Raw genomic sequence first — 15,823 nt, 5'->3', positions numbered from 1 at the left:
CATTTGTCCTAAACCTGCTGCCACTCAGTTTCAGGCTATGACCCCGTGTCCGTGTCACCTCCGAAAATGTTAGTAATGCTGTTTCGTGATCTGATTGAGTACCTGAATAAATTCATGTAAACCGTTCTGACCTCTCCTGGGAGAACGGTATAGAAAATTGAATAAATAAATAAATAAATTTAATACCTCTGGCTGGTGTTTCCTAATTGAAATTGGTCTGATCATAAAGTTTAAAGCATTTTGATAATTAATTTAATTGTGTAAGTGTATTTATCAACAACCAGTTTCTTAATGGCAGCGTTGTGCAGGTAGGGTATGGTTTCTCTTTATCTGATAAAGTATCTGACTTGATGGCAAGAGTGGTCTCACGTACCCCTGTTAATATATTTACCATGTAGGAAAGCATGTCAGTAACATAAGCACATAAACACCTTCTCTCTTTTTTTTATATTTAAACATTACAATTAAAATATGGCTACTAACATTAATCAACACTAAGGGCCCCTTTTAAAGGCACAGTAGTGAGGCCTGGCATGGTAAATACCACGCAGCCCATAAGAATTGAACAGGCTGAGGTGCATTTGAATTGCTACCATGCCTTTGTAAAAGGGGCCCTAAGAGAAATATCGAGTCAATTATACCAATGCTACAATTTGAGTTTATTAATTTATTATTTTAAAATGAGGAAACCCCCCCCCCCCCCTATGTACTTCATATAATCAAATATTTGAACTTGAGCCATAAACTAGAAGCCCATGTAATGGATAGGTTGTCCACTGAGTACTTTAACACAGAAACATAGAGTATGACAGCAGATAAGGGCCGGCGGCCCAACAAGTCTGCCCACTCAAGAACCCTTCCTCAACAAATCTGCCCACTCTAGAGTCCCTCTCCCACGAGAATCCATCTTTTAAGCATAACTCTGTAGCAACCCCATATGTTTGTCCCATCGTCTCTTGAAGTCATAGAAACATAGAAGATGACGGCAGATAAGGGCCATAGCCCATCAGGTCTGCCCACTCTACTGACCCACCCCCAAGTCTACTATTCTAGGGATCCCACACCTGATGACAGGTTCCCTTGGCTTAACCCTCTAAGGCAGTGTTTTTCAACCTTTTTACACCTATGGACCGGCAGAAATAAAAAAATTATTCTGTGGACCAGCATCAGTCCGTAGACCGGCGTTTGAAGAACACTGGGCTAAGTCGTGGGCCAGACTCCGCCCATCTCTACCCAATCTCCACCCCAGACCCCGCTCCCATAATAGTACTAATTGCACCTTCCACGTCCCATGCCTCATCTGAAAGCCTTCCCTCTGACGTTGCAACATCAGAGACAAGGCTTCCGGTTCAGGCGCAAGATGCCCATAGGATTCACCGCCCGTGGCTTTGTGCACTGAATCAGTTAGGAAGAGGGAGCTGGCTCGAAGATAACGCCACATCGATCGCACCGTGGACCGGCGGTTGAAGAACACTGTTTTGGGCCTGATGCACGTGCTGGCCCTGTGGACCGGCAAGAAATTTCTATGGACCAGTGGTTGAAGAACACTGGTCTAAGGGATCCCACATGGGCATCCCATTTGCTCTTAAATTCTTGCACGCTGTTTGCCTCGATCACCTGCACCGGAAGCTCGTTCCAAAGATCAACCACTCTCTCGGTGAAGAAATATTTCCTGGTGTCGCCATGAAATTTCCCGCCCCTGAGTTTGAGCAGATGCCCTCTTGTGGCTGAGGTCGACCACGTTGCAGGCCTCGACCAATTGGCGTGGAAAACCATTCCATCGATCAATCGCCCTTTCGGTGAAGAAGTATTTCTTGGTGTCACCATGAAATCTCCCCCCCCTTTAAGTTTTAGCGGATGCCCTCTTGTCGCCATGGGACCCTTGAGAAAAAAGATTTCTTCTTCCACTTCAATGCGGCCCGTGATGTATTTGAATGTTTCTACCATGTCCTCCCTTTCTCTGCGCCTTCGAGAGAATATAAGTGCAGTCTGGCCAGACGTTCCTCATAAGGGAGATCTTTAAGTCCTGAGACCATCTTAGTGGCCATTCTCTGGATCGACTCCATTCTCTTCACATCCTTTTGATAATGTGGCTTCCAGAACTGGACACAGTATTCCAGGTGAGGTCTCACCATGAATCCCTACAATGGTAGTATGACTTCAGGCTTTCGGCTGATGAAGCTCCTTCTGATGCAACCCAGCATTTGTCTAGCTTTTGCTGAGGCTTTCTCCACTTGATTTGCAGCTTTCATAACGTCCCGGATGAGTACTCCCAAGTCCCTTTCTGCAGTAGTTCTTGTTAAGTTTTCACCGTTCAAGGTGTATGTTCTGCATGGATTACTGTTTCCAAGATGCATTACATTTTTTGGCATTAAAGTTTAGTTGCCAAGTACTGGACCATTTTTCCAGCAGAAGTAGGTCCTGCTCCATAGTGTTGGGCCTGGTTGCGCTGTCAGGTTCCTTTGCCCTGCCCACAACGTTGCACAGATTTCATTCCGGCATCTCTTGTTTATAGGGCCAGTTAGTGATTTCATCAGAAAATCTACCCATATTGATTAGGAAGAGCAATATTCCAGTCTCCAAGTATTCAGTTTGTGCAGGGCTCAGGTGTGGAATAAAGAGCTTCATTTTTGTGTTGAATATTCCATCAGCCCTCAGTGTTAGTGCTTTTGTTCTTAATGGGTTGGGGGGGGGGGGGTTTCTAACTATTTTCTACAAGTCAACTCACCAAATAATTTTCTCAGTCAAAAGGCATGATAGTTCTAGTTTCGCTCCAGAATGTAGGCATGCTGATTTCATGTCCACACAATTTAATTATCCCTAAAATGAAAAAAAAAAGACAGCACTTGTTGAGCATTGAGGCCCTTTCCCATTGACGTGGGTGTATCCAATCCGTCGGCATAGGTGACCCCTTTTCTAAAGGTACTCTTTAGACAGCACAACACAAGGAAAAAATTTTAATAGGGCAGAATGGCTCCTGTGGTCTATATAAAATACGAGCAGAAGTCACACCAAGCGTGAAGGAGAGAGTATGGTGCAGTGGTTAGAGCTGCAGCTTCAGCACCCTGAGGTGGTGGGTTCAAATCCCGTGCTGCTCCTTGTGACCCTGGGCAAGTCACTTAGTCCTCCACTGCCCAGGTCCAATAGATAGACTGTGAGCCCACTGGGACAGATAGGGAAAATGCTTGAAGTGTGTGTATGTAAACCGCTTTGAGTATGGTTATAAAGCTATAAAAAGGGAGTATACAAGTCCCAATATGCATATAAATGACTTTGCTCCAGACCAGTGGTTTTTAAACCTGTTCTGGGGGTTCCCCAGCCAGTTGGGTTTTCAAGATATCTCTGAATATGCATGAGGCAGATTTGCACATAATAGAGGTGTCAGGCATGCAAATCTACCTCATGCATATTCATTAGAGATATTTTGAAAACCTGACTAGCTGGGGGTCCCCCAGGACAGGATTAGGAACCACTTCCCCAGACCACACTTACCCCAAATTCTATAAATTGCACTTAAAATTAGGTACACAATTGCATGCCCAGTTATAGAATAGGGTCAGTTACATGTGCAGCATAATTAGCTAATTGGCACTTAATTGGAGATTTAAACTTAATATTGTTAGGAGTCCAAGTTATACAATATTGGTACTTCTGTATTCCTAATTAATACATTTGCCAGCTTTTTTGTTTCTGTTAATTCTACAAAACAATGTTTGTCTTTTTTTTGTCCAAACTTATTACTAAAATATCCTATTAATTATTCATAATAAGTGCTCAGTCTTGTATCTCTTGCATGGGAGCCACAGCAGAGTTATTCTAGGACCATCATCGCACTTATGGGTCCTGTGTGCAATTGATACGTAATCTTAAAATTTTTCCGTCATCCAGCCTTTACTCATATGTTCTCTCTTTGTATACATATGTTATTCCATGAAAGCAATAAATAAATACGATAAAAGATGGCACTTATCTTTATAGCGTGGATGCTGACAGCTATGGCTCCACAGTCTTTTTATTTTTTCTTCTTAGCCATTATGATATAAATAAATAAATATGTGCAATCCGTGCAAATATGCTCCTGTGTAATTTTCATATACTTCTCAACTCAGTCCTGAGTTTCGCCTTAGTAGCTTCTTCAGGAGGAGTCTTTCACTGTGAATAAATAAATGACTTAATTAATAATCTAAAAATGTATATAAAAATATACAAATTGATATAGAAATATAATCAAACCTAACACATACATAAAGAAGAATAATTTAGCTTATAAGTGCATCAGTGAAGAGTATGTATATTTTATATACATTTTTAGATTATTCATTTATTTATTCACAGTGAAAGACTCCTCCTGAAGAAGCTACTAAGACGAAACTCAGGACTGAGTTGAGGAGTATATGAAAATTACACAGTAGCATATTTGCACCATTGCACGGATTGCACATATTTATTTATTTATATCATAATGGCTAAGAAGAAAAAATAAAAAGACTGTGGAGCCATAGCTGTCAGCATCCACGCTATAAAGATAAGTGCCATCTTTTATCGTATTTATTTATTGATTTCATGGAATAATATATGTATACAAAGAGAGAACATATGAGTAAAGGCTGGATTACTGAATCATTTTAAGATTAAGTATCAATTGCACACAGGACCCATAAGTGCGATGATGGTCCTAGAATAACTCTGCTGTGGCTCCCATGCAAGAGATACAAGACTGAGCACTTATTATGAATTATTAATAATTAATAGGATATTTTAGTAATAAGTTTGGACAAAATAAAGACAAAAATTGTTTTGTAGAATTAATAGAAACAAAAAAGCTGGTAAATTTATTAATTAGGAATACTTAATTGGAGATACCATATACAGTGGAATCTTGGTTTACAAGCATAATTCGTTCCAGAAGCATGCTCGTAAACCAAAGTGCTCGTGTATCAAAGCGAGTTTCCCCATAGGAAGTAAGGGAAACTCGCTTGATTCATTCCTCCCCCCGCCCCCTGAGGCCACCGGCATGCTTCCATTCCCCCTTCCCCCCCGCTCGGAGAGAGTGGGAGCCAGAAGGCCTTGAGCATGCGCAGATGCTCAAGGCCCAACCCAGGCAAGAGGCAGGATCTTTGGGCACCGGCATGTCCTGTGGGTTGGTGCTGTGTACCGGTGCCAGATCGGGGTAAGGGCTTGTGTTTGAGTGGGCGGCGGATGCCGATTTGCAAACGGGGGGAGGGTGGGGTGATGCTGGTTCTCAGGGGGGGTGATGCCGGTTCTTAGGGGGGGAGCTTGCATATCAAGTCAACACTCGGTTTGCGAGGCACGATATGCTCGAGTGTTTTGCTCGTCTTGCAAAACACTTGCAAACTGAGGTTTGACTGTATACTCAAATATAAACCCAGGTAACCTTTTCCCCCCCAAAAAAGATTGACTCAAATATAAACCAAACTCAAGGCAGTCTCGCAAGGTTACTGCAGGAACTCATGTCATTTTGAGTAGTGAGACTACATGGGCAGGAGCATAGAAGGATCTCTCTTGCCCTGGCTCACCAACAGACCAGCAGAGCTTAAGGTAGGCCCTGGGAGAAGCCTGCAATGGGTACATGTCTGTTGTATCATTCCCTCTTTGAGAAATTTCCTAAACCTTATTTGTCCCATTTGTCTGTTTTAATTAGATTGTAAGCTTTATTGAGCAGGAATTGTCACTTGTTTAATGTATAGTGCTACATATGTTTAGCAGTGCTATAGAAATGATAAGTAGTAGTAAGACTCAAATATAAACCAAGACTCCCATTTTTGGGCACAAAAATCTAGGTTTATATTCGAGTATATACAGTAAGAACCAATAATTGAAATTATCAAGCACGACTTGGTACTAATTAGCAGTTGCCCACATAAATGACTCTCATTCCTATTCTGTAATCTGAGCATGCAACTTCTCTCTTGTGCAAATACAAAGGAGCATTAGGACTAACTTTGCACACACTTTATGGGAGAGTTGCATTTATTGGCCCAACTATCATGTTTAGGTGCCACTATTTATGGCAGCCAGAGTTTGGCACATAACTGTGGATTATGTTGGTATTCTACAACAGATTTGGCATTCAACTCTGGCATTACAGAATACTGGTTTAGTGTCCGGTTTTTTGGTGCTTAATCTTAGATTTGATTATTTTATTTATGTTGATAATATATTTTGTATATCTCATTTTGTTTATATTTATATATTGTGTTTATGTACACATAGGTGCCAGAAGGGGGGCCAAAAGGGCTGTGGCCACCCAAAAAATTTGATCCCTGGTGGTCCAGGAGAGCAGTGGGAAGGAAAGAGCTTTGCGCGCTCCTGCCCGCTGCTAACCCAGTCAGTGGCAGCTGATATCTTCTGCCGCTGAGCAGCAACCAGCAGGAGTGCACTTTGACACTGCCTGCTCAGCGACTTCTTTGACTGGCTCCCATGAATTCTCACAAATCACAAAAATTTGCGGGAGTCAGTCAAAGAAGCCGCTGAGCGCCGAGCAAGCAGCTGCCACCGACTGGGAGGGGCAGGGTGCACTGCATAGCCTGGGAGGGAGGGGGGATGGATCTTTATGCGTGCCATTTTGTTAACTGATTTCCACCTATTGTGATGTTACAGAGATTTAATGTCTTCTCACATACCCCCCTCCCCCCATACACTTTTACAAAACAGCAAAAGTGGTTTTTAATGCAGTCCAGTACGCTGAATGCTCTGTGCTGCTCCCAACACTCATATAAGCATAGATAGAAGCTGGGCAAGGGTTCTGCTGCACAGAGGGATGGAGGGATAGAATGATGCTTTTGGTCCGGCCCCTCTGTCAAATTTAAGAACCCATTGTGGCCCACAAGTCAAAAAGTTTGCCCACCCCTGTCCTAGAATAATCCTGAAAGAATGCACATTTAGACTTCACTTTTAAATATGAAACAGTACTTAGAGAGAGAGCATTTTCATGTGTGACTAAGAATCTATTGTTTTGCTTTGATTTGAGCTACTCTTTGCTGCCCCCTAGAAGCTGCTGCGTTAGGTGACTGCCTACTCTGTCTAATAGTTAAGCCAAAGGTCATGGCAGTTTCTCCCATGGCTGCTCATACCTAATCACTGTGGTTTTGGTAATTTCCTCAATTTTACAGTCAGATAATTCCCATTCAATATACAGAGTCACATAGTAGATGACAGAAAAAGATAAACAAGCTTATCCTATTTTGCCCCATTGTCTTTCCACTCTGCTAAGGATATCCCAGCTGTCAGCCATAAAACATGACTGCTCCTTGTCCAGGATAATTTTTTGTTGTCTTCCTTCTTTATAACCTTCCATACTGAGCATGTTAGTATGCAGGATTCACTAGCTACGTCACACTAACCTGAAAACTACTCTGCCTGCTGCCTAAATATCCAACTTCCTGGGTCCTCTGCATAGCCTGCCAGAGAGAACTGGCTATGTGAGTGCCTGAATTGTCATTAGGATATGAACTCTATAATTTGGTAGCGCCCTCTTTTTTTTTATATAGGCTTCACTAATGTGATGATGGTTGAGGGTTCATATCTAGTTGATTGTTTGCCATCGTGAATTTAACAGGTGTCATAATTTTCTTCCTGTTCTACATCTGCTGTCATCTAGCTATTCAGGGTGTTTCTTTAAAATGTCCATGAAAAAATGTTCATTTGACAGTTTTGTATCATCTTATAGTCTGTATGTACTGTTTTATTCAGAGTTCTGGGCGGTGGGAGGGTGTCAGTGACCACTGGGGGGAGCATGGGGGGTCATTACTTAATCCCTTCAGTGGCCATCTGGTCAGTTTGGTACCTTTTTGGCACTTAGACACTTCCAAAAGGGGTCTAGACCAAAATGTCTAAGTTCCATCCAGGCGTTTTGGTTGGGAAAAGTTTGATTATCTCCGCAAGATGTCCAAGTCTGGCATGCCCATAACATGCCCCCTTTAACTCTGGAAGCACAGTGGAGAGAACGTCTCGCTAGATGTCCAGGAAAATGGTTTCAATTATCAGCACTTGAACATTCTGGCAATTAGGAAGTCCAAGTACTGACTTAGAGGGGTTTTTGGACCTTTTAGTTTTTTGAACAACATCTAAGCACAAACATAAGGGACCTACACTGTATAGATGGTGACGGCTGGTGCCTTTTTAAAACAAGCAATTGCCAGCTGTTCCTCAAACCATATATCTAATACTCCAGCATGATCATTTTTATGATATCTTAGATATCAACAGTTCTACAGTAAGGGAAATTTCTGTAAACAGTGTGAGACTTCTTAGATTTGTAAACACACATGCAAAAGCATGGTGTTATCTGTGCTTATCTGACAAGTGTAATGTTCAGGCAGGCAGTAGAGAGAGGTGTCCTGACGGTTGTACTGCTGTTCTAAGGAATGTTTAAAGCAGCATACAACCCTGGCATCCAAAAAAGAGGGAATGCTTGACTAAAATGTTTTGCAATAAGTGTGATTCTTACACAAAAATCCCCTACAAATGCAAAATCAGAAAATGTCTGCAATGCGGTAAGCAATTGCCAAAAGGCAAACGCATTTATGCTATATGACACAACTGACTAGGCCTAAAACATCCAAAAAGGTATATCTTTTACGATTGTGAATTATGCAGGAGACAGGATTGCACGTTCCCAATTATATCTTTGCAACAGATCTTTACTTTTAGCGGGAATTCAAGGGGGTGATCTGCCTCTCTTGTGTTCAAGGACTATGTTCATAGCTCATGATTTGAAAGGGTACCTTGGCTATTTCGTCATCAGTCAGTTGTTGTGTAAAAAGATGGATTTGGGCTTGCTAGTGCAGGGTGGTAAGCTTTTACAAATCAAGATTGACATGCTGTATTCACTTTATAGATTCCCTAAATTTTCTGCCCATGAAACATAACAAGCTCCCAAATGCCAAGGGCTTTAAAGGGTACTTTCTTCACTTTAACACTTGGAAAATCAGTGCTCGGTGGGGGAAATGTCTGAGGAAATATACAACAGTGTTGAGAGCATGATGCCTGATGAGAGAGAGGCATATACATGTTGGTACAGTGAGAACAAGCATAAGATGTTTGATTTAGAAAAAGAACTGGCATATTACTGCTGGCAGGCTGTGCACATTTTACAACAGGTCTATGTCCTATACAGAGGAGAAATTATGGAAATGACAGAGAGGGCGACGATTACAACTAATGCAAAACTCTGCGGTCAGACTAATCTTCGGTCTAAAGAAGTTCGATCACATGACGCCATACTTCAAACAGCTACACTGGCTGCCGATGGAAGCTCGTGTAAAGTTTAAATTCGCCTGCCTCTGTTTTAAAGTTTTCTACGGTCTAACCCCTAAATACATCACTGACCTATTCTCCTTCTCAGCCAACAAACACAAGAGAAGCTCCCACTCGCACTTCGTTTCTCCCCCGGTTAAAGGATGCAAACTAAAAAAACACCATGAGCATCTTCTCTCACATCAGGCTGCCCTATGGGGTAAAGACCTAGAACAACTCCTATTGCCCACCACTTATGAGGTATTCAGGAAATGCCTCAAAACTCACCTATTCCTGAAATACCTAGACAGCTGACCCACTTCCCTCCTTCCCCTCTCTTGCCCTTTCTCCCCATTGTTCCCACATCCCTTAAGTTAACTCAACTTGTACGTCAACTCAACTTGTACCCCACTAATCTTCTGTAAACCGCATAGAACTTAACGGTATTGCGGTATATAAACTGTTATTATTATTATTATTAGAGGTAGAGGAAATACTGGGTGATGAGGCTGGAACCCTAAAGAATTGTTTAGATCCATTTCAACACATCACACTGCTTCTATGTGTATGGCCATATTCAGATTTATATATTTAAAACCTAGAATAGGGGGGCGTGGCCATGCAGTGAGCGGGAAAGCGCTGTTTTCCTGAGCTCCGTAGCTCCCTCACGATATACCTTATCTTGGACTATATTCTGCCTCAGCGCTGGACCCGATCGTGGAGGAGAGGGGTTGGAGACCTGTATGGACAAGTTTGTCCACAAAGCCGGACTCGCGATGACCACGAAGAGTGGTAAAAAAGACGGGACCCGCGGCAAGGCTCTGGCGACTGTGGAGGACAAGATGGCGGCTTCGGCTGAGGAGCCTGACTCAGCAAGCGCGCCGCTGGTGGCCAAATTAACAGAGGCTGTGGTGAGCGCGTTGGGCACCCGACTGGATAAAGTCAATGAGAACCTCGCGTCTCTATCCACGGAGGTTCATGAATTTAATGCCCGGATGACAGAGGTAGAGCAGAGGGTGAGTTCTGCGGAGGATGCCTTGTCAGCTGTTCAGACAGAACTTGCCACGTTGCGATGTAAAATGTCTGCCTGTGAGGAAAAGCTTGATGACATGGAGAATCGCTCCCGAAGGAACAATTTGCGCCTGGTGGGGATTCCTGAGGTGGTCCCGGATGCCTCTCTTGCTGAGGTACTGGAGAAATGGCTATCGGCCGAGTTGCTGGATACTGCCGCCTTGGGCCCCGTGAGGATTGAACGGGCTCATAGGCTGGGCAAGAAACCGGATGGTGCAGCGCGACCGCGCATTGTCATCTTACGACTACTTAACTTTGCTATTAAAGACCAGCTTATGAGATCCTATAGGAAAAAGAAGACTATCACCTTTCAGAATCAGAGAATTCTTCTTTTTCAAGATTACTCTGCCCAGGTGGCATCGCTTCGACGGGGATTCTCTCCTGTGTGTAAGCAGCTGGTGGCCAAGGATGTGCGTTTCACCTTACAGTTCCCGGCCCGGCTGCGTGTTCTCTACAATGGTCAGCCTCATGTATTTACTTCAAGCGACGCGGCCCAAGCTCAGCTGCACCAGTGGTTCCCGTCACAGGAGGGTCCAACTTGATTTGACTTGTTCTTTTTAGTTCTGTTCTCCTTCTTATTTGTTTGCTATGTTTCTGGTCCCTCTGTGGGACCTTGAGTTAAGGGGCGGTGTGTGCTGGGTGGCCTGGCTGGTACCTAGCTGATGGACTTTCATTCACCTGCAACATCCTAGCTCCTGTTTTGGCAGTACTTTATTGCCGGACTCTGGTTTTGCTGTTATGCTATATTTCCGGCTCCTTTCTAGTTATTTGTTATCTGGTTCGTTTTTTCTGGGTCGGGTGTTGAGGTTTGGGGGGGGGAGCTACTGGCATGGGACTCCCTCAGTCATTTGTTTGTGGTGGATGGTGGATTCTACTGGGAGGGGGGTTTGGGTGGGGGGAGGTCGGGTGGGGGGATGTGGGTTGGGGGTTGGGGGGGTGGGGGGGAGGGGAGTGGATGAGCGTAAGTTGTGGGTGAGTATGCATGTGTTGAGTGTCTGCCGGGGTGAGGGCTGGGCGCCCCAGCAGCAGATTACGTTTCACCTGCTGGATTGCATCTCTTTCTGCTGGGCACATGACACCTAAGAGAGGACTGCGCTGTGCCTCATGGAATGTTTCTGGGATTAATTCACCTGTTAAACGGACCAAGATTCTTCAGTGCTTGGCCCGTTACAAAGCTGATATTGTGGGGCTGCAGGAAACTAAACTCTCTGCGCTCGAACATGATAAATTAAAACGTTCTTGGGTGGGCCAATGTTATTCTGCCTCCTCGCCCAAAACTAAGGCGGGGGTGGCTATCCTCCTACATAAATCTGTTCCGTTCACTCAGACCAAAGTTGTTTCTGATCCTGAAGGGAGATTTGTCCTGGTACAGGGCCTGCTTTACCAGCGGAGAGTTCTTTTGGCTTCTATTTATGCACCTAATGTGGCACAGCGTGCTTTCTTCAAGCGGCTGCTGGGAGTTATTTTGCCTTTGCAATCTGAACCTCTAGATCATTTGGTTCTCTTGGGGGACTTCAACTCTGTTATGGTCCCTGGTGAGGATTGCTCTGGTGGGTCTTCGCGCATCTCCCCTAGGTCGGATAATGGCCTGCCGGCCTTTGTACAGGCCCTTGACCTAGTGGACGTGTGGCGTACTTTACATCCTGGGGATCGAGATTTTACTCACCTTTCAAGGGTACATCTCACTTCTTCACGAATTGACTATATCTTTCTGTCTCGTTCCTCCTTCCACTGTGTTTCTGAGGCTGGGATCGGGGTCTTGGCAGTTTCTGACCATACCCCCATATGGTTGGACTTGGTGCTGGGAGGTCCGGGCTCTGGTGGGAAGGGCAGATGGCGATTTCCAGTGGCTCTCTATCATGACCCTGATTTTTCTCCCTTTTTAGTGCAACAGTGGCGAGACTTTGCTTCCTTTAATGCGGGCCATGCTTCCGATGGGACGCTTTTCTGGAACACGGCGAAAGCGGTGCTTCGGGGGTCTATCATCGACTATTGTTCTCGGAAGCGTAAGATCTTAGCCGGTAGGGTCTTGGAACTGGAGCGGAAGGTTAAGCTCTGTTATAGGCGGTTCCTTAGCTCTCCCACTATGCGGTACAAGCATGACTTTTATACTGCTCAAACAACTTATCATACTCTTTTGCATGATCGGGCCAGGCATTTTTTGTTTTCTTCTCACTACAAGTACCATCGGTTTGGTAATCGGCCTGGCCGCTTGCTTGCCAACTTGACCAAGGGCTGGAGGGGCACCACTTTGATTTCTTCCTTGCGTTCAGCGACTGGCCAGATCGTCACCTCTCAGCCCCAGCTTGCGGCTCTCTTTGAACAATACTACCGCAAGCTGTACACGGCGGAGGTGGTGCATAAGGATCAGTTGATTGCGGACTTCCTGGACTCCTTGGGGCTGCCCACATTGTCCGCGGAGGGTATTGAGGCCTTGAACATGCCTATTACTAGGGAGGAGGTCCAACGCGTTATTCGGGGGCTCCCGCTTGGTAAATCACCGGGACCAGATGGTTTTAGTGGAGAGTTTTTTCGGATCCTTTGTGGCTATGTTGCCGACCCATTGTGTCGATATTTCTGTCAGGCTATAGCACGGGGCTCTTTTCCAGCTGGGGCCAATCAGGCTCTCATTACGGTACTACCTAAACCCGGCAAGGATCACGCTTTGGTAGAATCGTATCGCCCTATTTCCCTCATTAATGTTGACCTGAAAATTCTAGCCAAATTGTTGGCTGATCGATTGACTCCCTTTTTGCCAGTTCTAGTGAAGGATGATCAAGTTGGTTTTGTGCAGGGTAGGCAGGCGGGACATAATGTTCGCAAATTGTTGTTAGCCATGGCATATTGTGCTTCCCGTCGGCTTCCTTCTCTGGTCATTAGTTTCGACTCAGAGAAGGCTTTTGATAGAGTTGAGTGGGCGTTTTTATTTCCTTTGCTGACCCGCTATGGGATATCTGGTTTCTTTCTGCAGGCTATTCGTACATTATACTCTGATCCGACGGCGGCGGTTTTAGTTAATGGTTGCCCTTCCGAAGTGTTTCGGTTGGGGCGGGGGACCCGGCAGGGTTGCCCGCTCTCTCCGCTTTTATACATTTTGTTCTTAGAACCCTTGCTGATTCGGCTTCGGCAACATGCGGCCCTGCTGGGAGTAGAACTGGGGGACTCATCTATTCGTTGTATGGCCTTTGCAGACGACATTATGGTGGTGCTTACTAGTCCGGAGAGGGCCTTGACTCCTTTGTTGGATCTGTTTGGTAGCTTTGGTGAGCTCTCTGGTTTAAAGCTTAACGTCTCTAAATCTGAAGCTATGGCGCTTCACCTTGATGTGGCTACTGTGTGGCCTACTTTCCCATTGAAGGAAACGCCCTTACAGGTTAAGTACTTGGGAGTCAACGTCCCTTCGGATTTGGGCCAGCTCTATGAGATCAATGTCGGGCCCTTACTTAAGAAAACTATTGAATTCCTCCGTCTCTGGGGAGCTCTCCCTATTTCATTGTCAGGCCGTATATATCTTTATAATATGATGTTAGTGCCCCGGTGGTTGTATCTTTTACAAACCCTACCTATTTGGCTGAAACGACGTGACTTGGATTCCTTGTATAAGGAGCTTCGTGTGTTTTTGTGGGGTGGGCGTCGGCCTCGTATCCCTCTTCATGTGCTGATGTTACCTGTCTCCAGGGGTGGCTTTGGTCTGCTTGATCTCCAAATTTATAACTTGGCCTGTGGATTGCGGGTTCTCCGAGATTGGTGTCTGGAGAGTTCTGTTGCTTTGAATTACCCTCTGGAACGGGATTTGTTGGGTTCTGTGGCGGGGTTGTATGTTCTTCATGCCCCCTCGGCGCGCCTGCCTCGGGATCTTAGGACGCACATTATCTGGGCTTATATGAGGTGGGGCTGGAAACTATTGTGTAGGAAGCTATCTGTTAATTTTAGTGTGACCCCTTTTCTTCCCCTAGTGGGGAATTTGGATTTTCAGCCGGGGCGAGAGACCCGTACCTTTCGGGTCTGGCATGCCCTGGGCATCAAACGGGTGGGGGATCTTTTGCATGAGGAGGGGCGGCCTCTTACTCCACTGGAACTCATGTCTTTGTATCATCTTGACTCTGTTGATCTGTTTGGATATTCTCAAGCTCACCACTATATTTCTAGTCTTCCTGTGTCGGCGATCCGGGCGGATATTTTAGGCCGTTTGGGCTCCTGTTTGGCATTGTGGGATCCCGTGGCTCCTCGGCTGAGTTACTACACTTCTGCTCTTCTTTCTCTCTGCCCGGATGGTCCGGTGTGTCGTCTGGCACAGGTGTGGAGTCGGGATTTGCAGCTGGACTTTGAGCCGGAACTCCTTTCCTCTAGCTTTGCTTGTGTTGCGACGATTTCTTGGAGTATGATCCACAGAGAACAGGAGTATAAGTTTTTACATCGTGCATTTATTTCCCCATTGCGAGCATGCCGTGCGGGGTTTGCTGAGCGGGATGCTTGTCCCAAATGTAATGGTGTGGGAGCCACGTTGGGGCATATGTTTTGGGCCTGCCCCCGAATTCAATTGTTTTGGTCCAGAGTTTGGGCTTTTTTTGCGTTCTTTTTTGCCTTCTCTACCGGCCTGCTCTCCGCTATCGTCTCTTTTTTATGCGACTGAAGGCTTGGGAGATCTGCCGGTGGGTCACTGTCGGTTAGTGCAGAAGGCGTTCTTAATGGCTAAGAGGGCGATTTTGGTGGGTTGGCGGACACCTGCTATTCCATCCGTGGCGCAATGGCAACGGTTCCTCTTTGAGATGGCCCTTTTGGAACGTAGAGCAGTGTCGGGCCGGCTGCCACGTAGCTGGGACCGTTTCCAGGAGATTTGGGAGGTGTATTGGATGGCCTTACCTCATCGGTCCCGCAGTCTTCTGCTTAACTCCTGAGGTGGAAGGGACAGCCTCTTTTCTTCCTTACATACTTATTCATGTACTTGCCTTTTTCCCTTTTTGTTCTTGTTTCTCCTCGTTTCCTTTTCTTTCCCTTTTCTTCTCTGTCTCTTTTATCCTTCTGTTTCCTTCTTACTTTGGGCTTTTTCTCTCTTTGTTTCCCTCTCTGGTGCACTGATTGAGTGCGTACTCGCTCTTCGGTACTGTATATTTTGATGCTGCTATTTGTTTTCTCTTCCTTGTGTTTTTTCTTGCCTCTGTATTTGCTGCTCTCCACTCTGGGGTAGGGGGGGGGGGTTGGTGGGCTTTTGGGGGAAAAAAAAAAAAAAAAGTTTGTATGAGCGGATGGATTTCATTAGCATGGGACTTGTTTTTCTTATATTGCTCATTCCTTGGTTCCTTTTGCTTGTCCCTGTAATATGGATTTTATATTCTGTATTTGTTTGCTTTGATTACCTGTATTTTGTGTACTGTTTTTACATTTTGCTCAATAAAAAGATTTCAAAAAAAAAAAAAAAAAAACAACCTAGAATAATAGCTCTTCCATCACATTGCGACTACTGTTGACAGACCAAGAAATATTCAACCGCCAA

The 15,823-nt window shown here is 45.0% G+C and overlaps 1 protein-coding gene across 1 annotated transcript in view; it reads right to left on the bottom strand.

The window, feature by feature from the left end:
- GRIK5 (glutamate ionotropic receptor kainate type subunit 5) overlaps nucleotides 1–2,812 on the bottom strand; it is a 359,271-nt gene extending 356,459 nt beyond the window's left edge. The window contains exon 1 of the mRNA XM_033914745.1: nucleotides 2,729–2,812. The gene's annotated coding sequence lies outside the window, so the exon portion shown is untranslated. The remainder of the gene's footprint in view (nucleotides 1–2,728) is intronic.
- Nucleotides 2,813–15,823: the final 13,011 nt, after the last annotated feature.

Source organism: Geotrypetes seraphini, chromosome 11 (assembly GCF_902459505.1).
Source record: "Geotrypetes seraphini chromosome 11, aGeoSer1.1, whole genome shotgun sequence".
Lineage (NCBI taxonomy): Eukaryota > Metazoa > Chordata > Amphibia > Gymnophiona > Dermophiidae > Geotrypetes > Geotrypetes seraphini.
Note: the sequence above shows the minus strand (reverse complement) of the source record. Positions and strands in the feature narration are given on the sequence as shown.